Raw genomic sequence first — 15410 nt, 5'->3', positions numbered from 1 at the left:
GCTGAATTTCTGCCTCATTCTCTCGAATATCTGTTTAAATAATTCATCATTTGAATGCAATTTATTCCCAAAGCGGAACAGTTATGTACTCCGCCGTCCTAGTCAAAAAAGCTTTGAATAATTTAAAACAAATTAAGGAAGCAGTTTTGGCTAACTGCGAAGAATACTGTTCAAAATCCCCTTTTTATTTTCTGTGTTTATTATGATATCTTATAATTAAAGTAGTTGCCTTCCGTTTTCTTTCTTTTTAAATTTCAATTCGTTTTTAAGATTTTAATTATATTTGGGAATTTAATATATTTGAATTTAATATATTATATCTCCAATTATCATTAACTTATTAACATTTTCACTTTAAAATTATCAATTACAGATAAATTTTTATTTCATCTTATAATTATCAATAAGTTTTTTAATTATTAATTACTTATTAACTGATTTATTTATCTCCGCTGTTCTTGAAGCTCTCCATAGCGCTCTAGCATTTCTAATTTTAGAAATAAAGTCTCTTTTTATCTACAGTTTTAACTGTGATATAACTACCGTGAACTTGAATTATAACTTTGTTCTTTCTAAATGGAAACTTTCTCTAGACACTTTTATTCTCTTAAAGATATCGGTTAATGACACTCATTCAAATTCTGCATTTCGAAACCTCAAGCTTAACAGCTGCATGAGTAACAAGATTACAACCGTAGACACATCCGCGGGACAAAAATGGAAGTCCGCTTTTCGCTCCGCGCCGTAGATCGAGTTCCCGCCCTCGTGAGTCACGTGATCGATGAGGTCATCGCCGACTCGTAGTAGAAAGCGGGCCCGCGGTATGGATGAGACCAAGTTTTCATACACCTGTGGAGTGAGCGCTGTCTGTTTCTATCAATCACTTCCGAAAAGAACGTTGTCCTTTTAAAATCGCTTTCTGCAGTGGAAATTCGTGAATCTTTAAAATCGAATACGGATACAGCTAAAATCAAGCTTGGAACAGCTGTTTGGTGAGCTTGTGAAAATGAAATTAGTTTTGTTTTTTTATTTATTATTTACTTTGAGGCAGAGATTTATTATTTTTATTTTTCTCCCTATAAAATAAGTTTATTGTAATTTTCATTTTCCATCTAGCATCTGCTTTAAACAAAAAAGTACTTAGAATATAATTTTTTAAAAAACTATATAAATTGAACAAATCTGTTGCATTTTTATGACTGATAATTTCCACGATTCATTTTTCCCGATATCTTAGCAATTTTGTGATTTTCTTTTGCATCTATAAATAATTTTCCACATTTCCTTTTATTTATTATTGGAGGAGTTAAAAGCAGCTAGAATCAGCGCAACTAACTTTAGAATTTTAGCACTCATAATAAATACAGTTTATTCATGTAAATCTTTTTCTTCTGTCTTATATTACTTCAAAGAATATATAAAATTTCAGTTGAAACAAACTACGATAAATAAAAATTTCCAATTGTTTTAAAGTTAAACAAAATACGATAAAAAGGTTTTCAGTTCATTTAAAGCTAATAAAATTTCGTTTGTATAGTTGCTTACTTGCCACTAAAGTTTGGAAGTTCCGACTGTTGTATTTTTTTTTTTTTTAATTATGAGTAAATTAAAGAAAAAAAAGTAAACGAATTTTGAATATTTCGCGGGTGCAAAAGTATCAGATAGTGTAAGCTGATGTAAATGAGACTTATCGCCATCTATTGAGAGGGAGAAAATTAAAAATGTAATATCTTAAAATTTAAAAACATAAGAGATAACGTTTCGCAGAACTTTTACCAGATGCGTTTCTTCTGAGTGTGAAAATATTCCGTTTAAAAAAAGTTTGACAGTGCACTTTTTTTTTCTTTTTGGGAAAGAGCTGTGATATTAAAAAAAAATAATCTATATAATGAGTATTATTATCATGAGTGATATTATTATGAGTTCACAGCATCATAAAAATGCTTTTATGTAATTTTATTATTTTAGTAGCTTATGAAAATACTTTCGTAGATATAATATGTTGATTTTGTTAAAGCTTTGTGTTTTCCATTTAAGATAAAAACCAATCGTAAGAGATTCAAAAGTTTCTTTTTCAGCTTATAAGTAATTTTTTTTTTTTTTTTGCTTCTTTATTTTGGGGGGGGATTCTAATTAGAACATTAAAGAAAATCGAAGACAGAAAAAGCTATTAAACATTAGTTTTAGGAATAAAAATATATTTTTCAAATGATGGAAATATTTTATATAAAATTATTTCTGTTCTCAAATGCCTTTGAAATCGTTTTCACCTTTTTTTTTATTTAATTATTTTTTGAGATTTCTAAAAATCGGTTTGCTTCGACACCTTTTTAATGTGTGAACTTTTTTACTCTAATTTCCTTGAAGTTTCTGATATCCAGTAAAAAATCTCGTAGTTAATAATAAATGTACACTTTGATGGACATACAAGCGTTAGATGCATGTATTTACGATTAAACCATTTTTTAAAAACATGTTTAATTAATGAATCATGTTTATCTGAAACACATATTTGCTTTTTTAATTCTAAATTTTGAAGTTAAGGACACAGTTTATTATGATTTGTTAGAATAGGATTATTTTACTGGCAGCTATCTGACTACGGAAGAGAAATGCAGTAATGTGAACAACCTAAGGAAAACTTACGTGATAGTGCATGAAGAAAAGCTTTTTCATATAGCTCGTTCCATTCCCTGGGAGCAAATTCCTGGGAGAACTGCTTGCGTTACTCAGTTAGTTATTTATTCTGGTCATAATAACATTAAAGAAGGTTCCCCCCCCCCTATTTAGTCAATTGAGGACTGTCACTCAACTGACCATTGTGGGTCCTGTGTGTTATTCAATGTAACATCTAAAGGAGTTGAATAATTTACAATCTGCTTTTTAATGCAGTTAAATAATGTAAATTTAAAATATCAGTTTTTTTTTTTTTTTGGTTAATTCTTTTGTACGTTTTTTAATTTTGCTCTGTAATAAGTTTTTAATGTAGTTGCATTCGTTTCAAAGAAGATTGATTTTAAATTCAATAAAGGAAACAGAAAAAGTCATTTCTTTTTGCTTTCTGAGGTAATTAAAATGAGCATCTAAATTGGTATTATTTCATTATTCGAAAGCACATTAAGATTATTCTCCTGTAGAAAAGGATGTTTTCGTAGAAGGTTAGGCTATCTGAATATGGCAAAGCAAAGAGAGATATCTTTTTAGGGAATGGGATGCTTTTGTTGAGGTCTTTCTGAGAGAATCTGACTCGTATTTACATTACACATGAAGATTCGTTTGTTTCGTTTGATTGTGGTAAAACACGTGAAGGATTCTTGCCTAAGGGAAGGAATCGCTCGAGGGAGAATTTTCTAAGGTAAACTGGCTTGTATAGGCGTTAGGAAAAACTATAAAAAGCAACTATGCAGCCAGCCCGTTCGCCTAGGATTGAACCCGGACAGAGCTCCCAGTTTTTAGCAGCTTCAACTCCGCTCGCTAGTGGGGCGAAGAATGTGTAAGATCGCTGAATATTGATAGTTTGGCCTGATTTTAAATTTCGGCAAATCAATTGGCTGCAGGTGTATTTTGGTGGTTTTTCCCAATGTGTAATGTGAATGCGAGTCAGTTCCCCCTTTAGAAAGTCCTCCACGAAAGCGTACCTTCTCTTACGCTAATAACCCAGGTGGAGTTACCCATAAATGAATTCAAACTCTTTAATGCCAAGAGGGACAAAAAGGAAAAAAAGGCAGTTACGGCAAAATACGCGTTGCCATTTTAAATCCCATTCAAACGTTTTCGTTAAGTTTAAATAGCATCGCTTTTGATAGAGAAACTTGAGAAATTTTTTAACGTTTTCTTTTCTTTTTTTTGGGGGGGGGGGGTAAAATACTGAGAAAGAAGCGGGGAGGTAGACTAAAAAAAAATGAAAGTAAAAATTATTTGATTGTGCATGTATATAACTTTTAAAAATCTTAAAGGATTAAGATTTTAACGTCGAACCAGAGAAGTTTGTTAAGGTTTTTTTATGCTCTCGCTGAGCTCGCAAGTTGCCAATCTGCTGTTGGACTCACTCCTGCTAAGACAGCTTTTCTTTATCCTCTTTTTAACTTTATTATTAAACATCTCTTTCTTCGCACTTACATCACATAAACAACAGTAAAATCGCAAAATTTTTTAAATTAGCATATTTTTAAAATTCCCGATGGCGTGTTAAGTGTTGCCACATTTTTTAAAATTCTCCATACGATTCCTTTAAAAATAATATGTGGCCTTACCATTTGATGGCAACATCCTCTTATTTGAAAAGTGATAGGGACAAGAAAGAAAGGTTCGAGAATAATAGCACTTCTAGTGCTAATATATAAAATAAATAAATAAAAGAATTTTGAAAATTTAAACATGTGCATTGCAACGAAATACATCTCCACGGATTGGGCTGATATTAAATATCGTTAACGCTATCTATTTAGCTGTGGCTTAGACTCCTGCATATTTTGCTAGTGTAAATGTTTCTGTGATACTTAAGACTTGTGGCTATGCCATTAGCTATTGATCCATAGTACGAAAATGATTTAAATCTTCTCTTGTGATATAATTAGGTCTCGCTGCTTAGCAACATAGCTCTGTTTATGCTAGTTGGGATAGTTAACGTTTCGATGTGTTGTGGGACCAAGGTCTAATGATTTTCATGTTATCTCATATTTCTAGGTAATCGAAGTTCTCTTATATTTCTAGTTAATAAATAACAAAATGTAAAAATTGAAGAGATTTGCTGAATATTGCATCATTTGAACTTTATGGAAGCTTCATACGGTATCTTATTTCACTCTATTTTTTCCCCCTCTCGATTATTTTACATCCTGTTTTGTTTTTATAAGTTTTTGGAATAAATATTTTATTAAAATTGTATTAGTTGAATGGAACTACTGCATTCCTCCTTGCATGTTTTCGAGATGGTATTGCTACCAAGTGAAAGATTAGTGGTACCACTTTCGGCGAAGGTACAACTGATTTTTCATATTTCTTGCTTCGTAAAACTTAATAGTCTCTAAAGGTGAAATTTCGTCATCACCTGAATATGGTCGACTTGGTCTCATAACTCTCTTCTGTCACCCTTTAACACGTCCAGTCGTTGCCATAATATAAGTGGGGTTTTTGATATTATTTACAAGAGATAAAATACTTCAGTATCGTAGCAGTATTTTGCTTTAATCTGGTTAGTTGACTGGGACATTATGACAGTGTAACAAACATATCGATATATGTAAAATTTGGTTATTTTATTTTACTCATTAACTAGGTGCCAAGCAAAAATTCCAGACTTTTGTTTATTGTAAAAATGATAACGTATACTAACGAACGTAAAGGAATGAAAAGTCTGGCTTTTGAAAACTTCGTTGATTTCACATCGTTGATTTCACATTCAAATTAAAATACCTAGAAAATAAGGGTTTAATTAGCACCACAAAACGGCTTCGGGACCACGAACGTCGCTGCTACATCACAAGCATATCAGAAACCAATTCTTGTGTCAATCGAATGCAACCAATCCACATTATTTTATATGACTTCTGCGTAGAGGCCTACCATGAATCGAGCGGATAAAGCCTCTATCTGTTATATCATGGAACAAACTGAGGCTGACCGGTTGGCTACGTAGGAGTTTTCGTGGTTTTTGTCATGCGTAACTTGAATCTTAGCCAGCTTTGTTTAGAAAATTTTCACCAAGGCATCTTTCTTTTGGGCTAATAGGTGCTTTGGTATAAATCTAATAAAACGAAAGCTTCTTCGTTATGGATTCGTTTCATAGTACGATTGTTCTTTTTAAGTATAGTAGAACCTCGGTATACGTCATTAATTCGTTCCAAATCCTTGGACATATACGAAAAGAATTTTTGCAGAAAGAAATAAAGGGAAAGTAATAAATCCGTTCTAGCACAAAAATGCTATTGTTATTATTTTAACAATGTTTAATACTAAAATACAAATGCAGTAGTGAAGTACATATTGCACATAAATGAAGCACCGCACATGATACCATAATGTGTTATAACCATAATACACGCATAATGTGTGCACATGATACCATAATGTGTTATAACCATAATACATACATAATGTGTGCACATGATACCACAGTACATACATAATGTGTTTCTGATCTCCAGATCAAAAGTAGTTTTTCAGCATACTCTAACATCTCTTAGCTTTGATTAATAAACGATTTAATTCTCTTCGCAACGTAACAGATCTAATAGCATCTTTATTTTTTGCAATCGTAGACATCATCGTACTCTGCGTAGAATATGCAATAACCACGTCGCGATGCCCATACATACTTTTCAACGATCTTTTTTTCACCTCCAGGATGACCCTAACAACTTCCTTCGTTGGTTGACTCTTTTCATTAACTTTCCTAAAATTCATTGCTACGCTTAAAATTTCTACGCTTCATAATTTCTACGCTTAAAATTTTTCTAAATTTTAAGCGTAAAAAACATAAGAACCACTAGAAAATTCAGAGTTATTAAGGGAGTTGTTTACTGAATAGTAGCAATAGGTGTACTGACACTCATGGGCAGTCGTAGCATTGTCTCGAAAGAAGTAAATAAATACAGTACGCGCAGTCGTGACTGATCGAACTCGAGTCGTATTCGAATCAAATATGGTATATCAAACAAAAATTTTCGCTTCGAAACAGGCCGTATATCAAGTTGAATGTATTTGGAAACAGTCATATACTGCGCGAAAATTACTAGTGTATATCCTTTGTCAAGTGTGCACTGGGAATGGGCTCACAATTATGTTGCTGTCCTCATGTTGCTGTCTCGTTTTCCTGTTAAAAAATGATATTGGGGAGCCCTCGAAAGGACATTACCGAAGGATTTAATATATTTTCATCGGCCTTATTGTTGCAATTTGAATCTGTGTTACTGAAGAAGAAATAGGTACGAAGTAGAGTTTAAATCATGCCACACGCAACGGGTTTTCCAAGATGCCGTACTGCAAAATTTACAATTTAATTTAAAAGACACGTTTTCAAAAACGTTAGTTATTGAGGAACATACAAGACTGTTGCAGCACAGAGTTAAAAATCTACTGCTATAATAAACTTTTATCAGTATCATAGCTATTAGTCATACCCACTCAGATGATTGCTTATCGCAACGAGCGTATCATTGTATAAAGTGTAATTTTACAATTCACTCTTCAACGATTTTCCTAGCGGAACATTTCTTTCGACTCACATTAACTGATTCTTTCAATAATTCTATGATGATCGTTTCTTTAATTGAATAAGCCAATGAACGAAGTTTACATGGCCTTTGTTTTCTCTTCCTATTTATATGATGGCCAATCTTCTTAAGCCTTTTCTTCCATGGAAGGGCGACTTAGCGTCATCCTTGATAGCAATTGCAATTCGAGACAATAATAAAAACCTCCAGTTTTCGGTACCTAATCCCTTAGAGACACTTTGATGAGATAGAACAAAGAGATCCACCCTGGGGCTATAAAAGGCAGGTGTGGGGAGTTCAGAGGTTAGAACGGGAGCTCATCCCTCTGCCCTTGGCACAGTTCCATGATAGAGAAAATTGCTCTCCACGCTTTAGTGAATTTGAAAGGGGATTACTTAGGTGTGACTGCTTATTGGTAGGCTCTTTTATCTCTATTCCCTTAGTTGCAGACAACACGCACGTTTGTATGATAGACTTTAGTCAGTTACGTTACGAAAAACTAAGTTAAGAATCAATAATTGCTACAGAAACCATTGGACGGTGTCTTTTATCTTGATTTGGATATCGTTTGTTGTCGAAGAGGAATAAAGGCTGTTCTTATTTTGTGAGTTAGATATAAAAAATATAGAATTCCTAGGAAATTTACTAATGAAATTATTAATCATTAAGGTATTTTGTTTATAGAGTACCTTGGAAATATTATTAAAATTGCCTCTCCATCTTTGGAATGAAAATTGAAATAAATACCAGAAGCATTTGCTAAAAAGCAAGGTGAAACAATTTTACGCATTTAACAAAAGAAGCAAATAAGAGTTGAATGAACCGTTAGGCCACATTGAAACTTTTCAGTTAACTGATCTTAGGGATGTTCAAAGTAGTCCCCTTCATCATCAGTTAATTTTTATAGGCGAATTTTTCAAACATTAAACGCTTCAAGCCATTCATTTCTTGGAATCAGTGAAAAGTATGTTTTTATAACTTACCTCTCTTCTCTTAGGAATAAAAACGACTACCACATAATGACTTTTTAGATTTAAAAATAGCCAAAAGTATCAGGTAGCAAGATTAGGAGAATAGGATGGATGTTTCATACTTTTTTTTTTTCAAAATTTTTATTTGTGTTCGAGAAATTCAACTGCAAATCTTGCTGAAAGAGAAGATGCATTGTCATGGTAAAACATGAGTTCCCTAATCTTCACTTCTTAACGAATTTCTGGAAGATACTTAATGTTGGACTTGTTAACTATATATCTCATGTCTCTCTAACTTGGTGGCTTTGATCAGTCCTGTAATTCTTAATAATAATAATAAAGAGCATATATTGCTTCTTCCATTGTTCATTATTTTCCACTGATCCTTATTTTTTCACCTTTGTTGATTGGGGGTAGATTTAAAAAAGTCATATTTTACTTTCTTGACGGGTTGGAATGTCAAAAGATGGTATGTAAGTTTCATCACCAGTTGTGATAAAAAAATGCTGTGTTCCCCATTCTTAAATAATTTTAGGGTTTCTATTGATTCCAACACGATTCCATTTTTTTATTCTGTTAATTTATAGGGGGCTGAAAGACAAGCTGATTTGCTGATATGCAGTTCTTTGAGCATAATTTTATGTATAGCTTCCAATCCAGTGTTAAGATCCTTTCGCTCAAGGAAGCTAACGTTAAAGAGTGCATTGCAAAGAGCTGTGGAACTTTCTTTGTCATCTAGTTTTTTCAACGTATCTGATATTCGTAGATTATTTTCGCTTTCTTAAAATTAAATTTTCTTTTAAAGGACTATTTCACTATGTTTTTGATTTAAAAGAATTCATCGAAAGGAACTCTGAAGCACCTTCATGAACTTCCCAAGAAACGCATAGCGACAGAACATATGAAAAAGATATAAAGTTATAAAGCTAAGCAGATATAAAGTTTATTTTTTTAAATATAGATCTTTCTTGAACTTAATCATAAAAACTAGTAGTCGCATTGAATGTGCTATAGCTGAAGGACAGCATTTCAAAGATATAGAGTCGCGTCATATTTCTGAAATCAAGAGATGTGTAATTATATCTCGAATAGTTTGTGAAACGAAAGTAGTAGCAACAAAATGAATTGTCTTTTGTCATCTTTAATCATATGTAATGGTAGAAATATGACAGATTATAGGTACCATTGTTTCATGCTAATTTTGTAACAATCAATGGGGTAAAGAACGTTCAGAAACTGATGACACGTATTGAGTCACGCAGGTTAAGGAGCTCTTATCATAGTCTCAAAAATTCCTCCATCAAAATGAGGAACAATGATTCACAAAGATAAGTAATATTTTACCTTTTATTCTTTTCCGGTATTTGGCCGAGTCGTCATTTTCACTTTCGATTCGTGAGGCGAAAATTATCAGGAAACAGAATTAGGGAAATGCAAGTAGAAGTAAATAAATGCACTTCTTTTTAACTTATGCAAAGCAAACAACAACATTTTATTGAATAAATAATTTTTCGATTAGTTCGCATAACTCTATCTTTATCTAATGTAAATATTACTTTAATAACGTAAAAAATGTTCAAACTGCAGAGATATTAGGTTTGCTCCGGAGCGGGGAAATCTATGTCCTTGCTTGGATTCGAGTCACAAATCTTTCAGTTGCTGTAGTCTTTTATTTTTGTATAGGCAGTTCAAGATCATTTTTCCTTCCGGCTTACCTTCTCACCATGGTAACGACTGATGAAAGATGAGTCCTAGAATTAATTATAGTCCCCTAATTCTTTCTGTGCGTTGATGACGATACACGTGACAATCGTAAAAAATTCGTTACCATGCTGAAACGTATACTTCTGAAATTACAGACTATAGCTATTCGTGGCTATGCATAACATCAAATCTCACACCATTAATAGCATGCACGGAGGATTGCGATGATTTCTTGGACATTCCTCAATTTTAAAGGGGCTGGGCAGAGCCCCAGACCAAGTCTACCAAATCCAGGTGACTATGTATTAATTCTTCCCCCATAGTTTAGTTAAGGCACCATTGTAGAGACATTTAGAATATTCAGAGTGAGAACCGGTAAAACTCAGCTATACTATCGCTGGGATTCGAACCACGGATCTTCAATTCTTGGCTAGTAGTTACCATCTTTAGCAACGTGCGACCCTAGGCAAAATATTTTCAGAGAAGTGAGCTTTTCCTTCTCCTGTCCCGGCTATGTACACGGGGCATCTTGTAACTAAACTGAAAAGTTTCGCTTGAAGCTCCGTACGTTGCAGGTTTTTCTGAAGAAAACTTGTTTTCGCGTATGTCAACCAACCAGATATCCCGAAAGCGAAGGTTCCAGGAAATGTTTCTTTCGCCGCTCTGTTGAAAGTAGTTTGTAGATAGGATACAGGTATTAAGTCACTCCAATAAGCATGGGAAAATGCTAGAATTCCTTATAGAACTACTATAGACATTGTAACTTTAAGTGTTAACGATTTCTCAAATCCTCTTCAACTTTCAGATGATTCTGCCTTTCCAGTTTTTTCATGTACCACATATCAGGTTAGCTTTATATTATATTTATCATTAATCCTGATTAATTGCTTCTGCTATTTGAAAACAGTATTTTTTTTTTTTTTTTTTTTTCATATTCATTAGTCTGGACTCTATATATGAAAGCAGAAGCATTCAAGCACACGACTTACATTAATAGTAACTTAGACTGGACCCTTTCGTTTGAGAGCATCTTTCTGTAACTCTTGATATTTTCAGATTTCATTAAGCATTTACGAAATTACTGGATTTTTTAATTGGGGGGGGAGATATATTTATATATATTTCCAAAATAGCCGGACACTTGTTCGTTAAACATAATAACTAAAGAGATAACTAAACTCATCGGCCATTTCGCCGAAAACATTGCCCACAGACCACGCACTACAGGAGTCAACGATATTACACCCGAGAAGAAGGGAAAAGGAGAGGAACTCGATAGTGAAGCATTATAAAGAGTGGTCCCGAATTCTTGTTCAGGTTTAGCGCCAAGGTAGAGAATTTGATTTAAATCTTTCTCCTCTGTTAATATGTATTTATTTACAGTATTTACAGCAGTAAAAGGAGGCCTTTTAATGGATTGCTTTTGCTTTTTTTACGCTTCTAATCGCTACCGAAATATATATGTAATTTTATGGAAATGAAAATAATTTTTATTCGTTAGCATTTTTATTAAAATAAAACACGACAAAGTAAATAGTATAAATAACTACCTCCTATGCATTAGATAAAATGCATATTTAGTCTATGCCCCTTCTAGAAAATTATATATATATATTTTATAGCCATTAGTCCGAAAGTTTAAGAGTATTTCGAAATTTATTCTTTTAACAAGAAATTATAATTATTAAATTAAATATTTATGTAAAGTAGCCACTTTGTGCGGCCGTCTGAAATAATTATATAAAAATTATTAAAAAAATATTTTAATAACTCCAGCTAATGTAATTTCATAAATATATTTAATATTTCAGGCATCTCATGACTGAAATGCATTTTATTTAAATAAAAATCAGAAAAATATTTTAAATTTATTTATTTACTTAGTGCTTTTAAATCGCTTGGCTGTTTTCTAAAAAAAATCCATTAAAATTAAATTAAAAGCATTAAATTTAAAAATTAATGAAAATGCTAAATTCAATTTGAAAGCTAAATGTTTTCCGCTTTACTGAATGGCAACATGCTGCCGTGGAAGATAAAGGTATTGTATTTCAGGCAGGCGCAACAAGGATAAGTCTGTTGATTAAAACTGAAAAATAAAATGTGTTTTGTTTTGCAGGATGGCAACAATTTGGCCCAATTTTTTCATTTGTTTAGCTTTCGAAATGTTTTATTTCGAACAGGGTTGCCACTGATGATTTTTAATCGCTGAGTTTGTTGATAAAAACTCGTTAGATTTGAGCACAGTACGCCTGACATATGAAATAAATAAAATAATTAGAAATTCATAATTCGGGCTTCAAGGTGCACATGTTCGGATATATTACTACGTGTATTTAACATTCGGCGGCTTTAGATTTCGTTGTTTTTTCACAATGCAAGGAACATGCATTACGTACAGATTCTTCATTATTTATGATAGAGATAGTTTTCTATTGAAAAAGTAGCTGCTTGTAGTTTGATAATAATTGCAATCAAATTGTAATGTCAAATTTTTACCTAGCAATTTATTCGAAACTGACTCACGATCAGTTTTTTCCCGATGACAATGCTAACATATCGAACTTTTTACAAATAGTTTCATTTATTCCACATTGCACAACCTCATTAAATGACGCTAGCAACGTAAAGGTTTGCGTTATTAACGATGACTCTCTTGGGTTAAATACGCGTCGGAAACACGCGACACCTTGTAACCTGCCCGCATTTTCGACCACCCCAAGGTTATTTCCAAGAAGAAGAAAAACGGGAGTATGTAAAAAATAAAACAGCGTTTTCGCCGCCCTGATTTAAATCGGGAACATTTCATTTAGAACTTTATGCGGAAAAAATTCCCTGAAAAAATTAAGAGGGGAGGTGGAGATTAAAACAAAAAGCTTCCCGTCACGCACGTGCTTCTAACCGCACAAGAGGTACAGCTCGATAAATTGGGGTTAGCAGAGCTATTCCTCGCTTGGCTGTTAAAATAATTTCACGTATTTTGCTGTCTTTTTTTCAAAGTTTTTTTTTCAAAGTTTTTTTCCGCCTCTTTTGTTTGGTATGAGAGGATGCGTAGAAAAGCGCTAATAAAATAACTGAGATTTGTAGGATCAGAAAATAATTAGATTACTCAATCTGATGGAATTATGCCATCGATGCTACACGCCAAAAAGATAAATTTGCATTTCTCCTCTGCTTTTCCCTAAATGCATTTTGCATAAAGAATACTAAATAAATAAGATTAGTAGCACTAGGAAATGATTACAGACTTGATGCAATTTTGTCATTACACTACATTAAAACCACAAATGTACAGTACATTATAGCTTTTAGTCTAAACAATTTCTGCATAAAATCGCTATTAAATAAGCAAAATTTGTAGCTCGAGAAAATGACTGGATTGCTCAACTTAAAGGAATTAAATCATCGATAGTACGCCAAAGCCACGAATCTCCATCTTCCCAATAAACGCATTTTTATAAAAATTTTAATAAATAAACGAGATTTGGATTATCGGAAGGGAGCGATTAGAATTTTGATAGAATTACGTCATCGATAGTACGCCAAAATCATGAATGTGTATTTCCCTTAAATACGGAGAACTTTGTTTAAGTCCTCATCTGAAGTATGCTGTACAATTTTCTGCTCTTGAGAAGAGTCTTAGAGAAAAGTTAGAGATGTATCTCAAGTAGTTAGCCAACGTCCAGGAAATGGTGCAGGATTTTGGGATCTCGGTATTAATAGGATGGATGACAATTTTAAAAATGAAATAAAAAATACTTATTATAATGGGCGTTTTAAGTTTTACACAGAAGAAATAAAGTAAATAATTGCTACTTGTAGAACTATAGTTAAAGGTAATGAGATGTTTAAATAGAAGCAATTTTTATGAAATAACACTAGCTGGACTCATTAAAAATCATTATATTTTAAATCATTATAATTTATGGTGACCCCCTGTTGCATTTTCTTTTTTTTATAATTACTATTTTAGGCATCTTATAGTAAAAGATGCGTAAAATAGGGCATCTTTTACTATAGATGTAAGCGCATGCAGCTAGTAATGTAAACTGTTATTAAAAGTTTTGTAATTTAGAACTATGCATTCTATAGCTGCAAGACTGGAGTGTATAAAGAACACTAAGATATGAATTTTAATTTAGCTGTTAAGAACTGGCAACAACAGTATCATGTATTTCGATCGACTTTTGCTGTACTATACGAGTATTATATTAGAAAAGGCGAAGGAAAAAAATGTGTGTGATGTACGTGCACTCATTTAATACATGATTCTTAATGTTTAACAATGTTTGTACCCGAAGCACTGCATACAGTGAAAGTTTTTATTCATTTCACGAGTTAATTTATTTTGTTATTATTATTTCGTTATTTATTATTTATTTACTGCTAGTTATTGCCCAAAGTTGGATTTATGCTGTAAATAAAAAATAATGCATCCACCTTCGTTTACTCTTTATTTAAAATTAGATATTTATTATTTAATTTTTTTAATCTTATCACCAAGTCTCTTAATGTATAAGTTTGGGTTATATTCTATTTTTGAATTCTTCCATTCTCATTCGATTTTAACTCATACCGTAGCGAGTTTCACGTAATTGCTTATTTGATTCTTTATAGAATTGGGGGCTTACTAGTAATGGTTAAGTGTCCACTGAATGTTCTTATTAATCGTAAACGAGTCCGATAGCTTTTAAACGTTTTACATTAAAAAAAATAAATTATGATATTTAAATGTGGGGTAGGAAAACATCGCTAGCACCATATCATATGCGCAAATTTTTTCGTAAAACCGCTGCTTCGAGGGGAATATATTTAAAAGTGACAAATTTAAAACCACATTGACCAAAGACTGAATTAGAACTTTTTTACACAATATTCTTACATACACCTTAAAGAATATACAGTTTTCTCTTTTAGTATAATATAAATATACAGTAACGAGCAGGTTATAAGGCATTATCGCATTCTTCCGAGGGTGCTGTTGTGGTGTAGATGGCCAGCGCGTGCAGTTAGCAGTTGAAAGATCCAATATTCGGATTCCTAAGACGGTCGAGTGTATTTTTCATGTTTCCTCTTTTGAAGCGATTTTATTCACATTTTATTCCGAATCAACATATGCTGGACAACTTTTAAGCGTTTCTGCTTCGAAGAACTTAAATGCTCTCTATTAAGTGGCATCTGACTGTTGCAAATACTTTCAGAAAAATAAAAAAATGTCCATTTCCAAGCAATATAGAAGTGTCTTACTCTCTCGTATCAACAATTTCGGAGAGTTGAACTTCTAAACAGGTTTCACACTCCACGTAGCTTCATTCTTTTCTTTCCTCTATTAAGTGGAAGGATGACTGGCTTTGGTTATAGGATTTTGAAGGGTTGAACCAGTGGCCTAGACGTACATGTAGTACCAATCTGAGAAATTCTAGGAATAGGTTATTCTCGAAGAAGAGTCCATTTCTGGAGTTCAAAGATTACGTTGAAAATTATGCAAAACATCAAAAAGTTTATAAATTGCGTACTAAAAATG

At 32.7% G+C, this 15410-nt stretch overlaps 1 protein-coding gene across 2 annotated transcripts in view; it reads left to right on the top strand.

Annotated features, from left to right (window-relative positions):
• Positions 1 to 15410, top strand: part of LOC118185998 (excitatory amino acid transporter 1-like) — a 159577-nt gene that overhangs the window by 67046 nt on the left and 77121 nt on the right. Inside the window, exon 1 of one of the 2 annotated variants that reach the window (XM_035355978.2) lies at positions 828 to 992. The exons of the other annotated variant lie outside the window; for it this stretch is intronic. The gene's annotated coding sequence lies outside the window, so the exon portion shown is untranslated. Of the gene's footprint in view, positions 1 to 827; positions 993 to 15410 lie in introns of those variants that run through there. 2 annotated transcript variants of the gene reach the window in all.

This window comes from Stegodyphus dumicola, chromosome 9 (assembly GCF_044657685.1).
Source record: "Stegodyphus dumicola isolate Sdum_Otavi_A_Nest chromosome 9, ASM4465768v1".
Taxonomy (NCBI): Eukaryota; Metazoa; Arthropoda; class Arachnida; order Araneae; family Eresidae; genus Stegodyphus; species Stegodyphus dumicola.
Note: the sequence above shows the minus strand (reverse complement) of the source record. Positions and strands in the feature narration are given on the sequence as shown.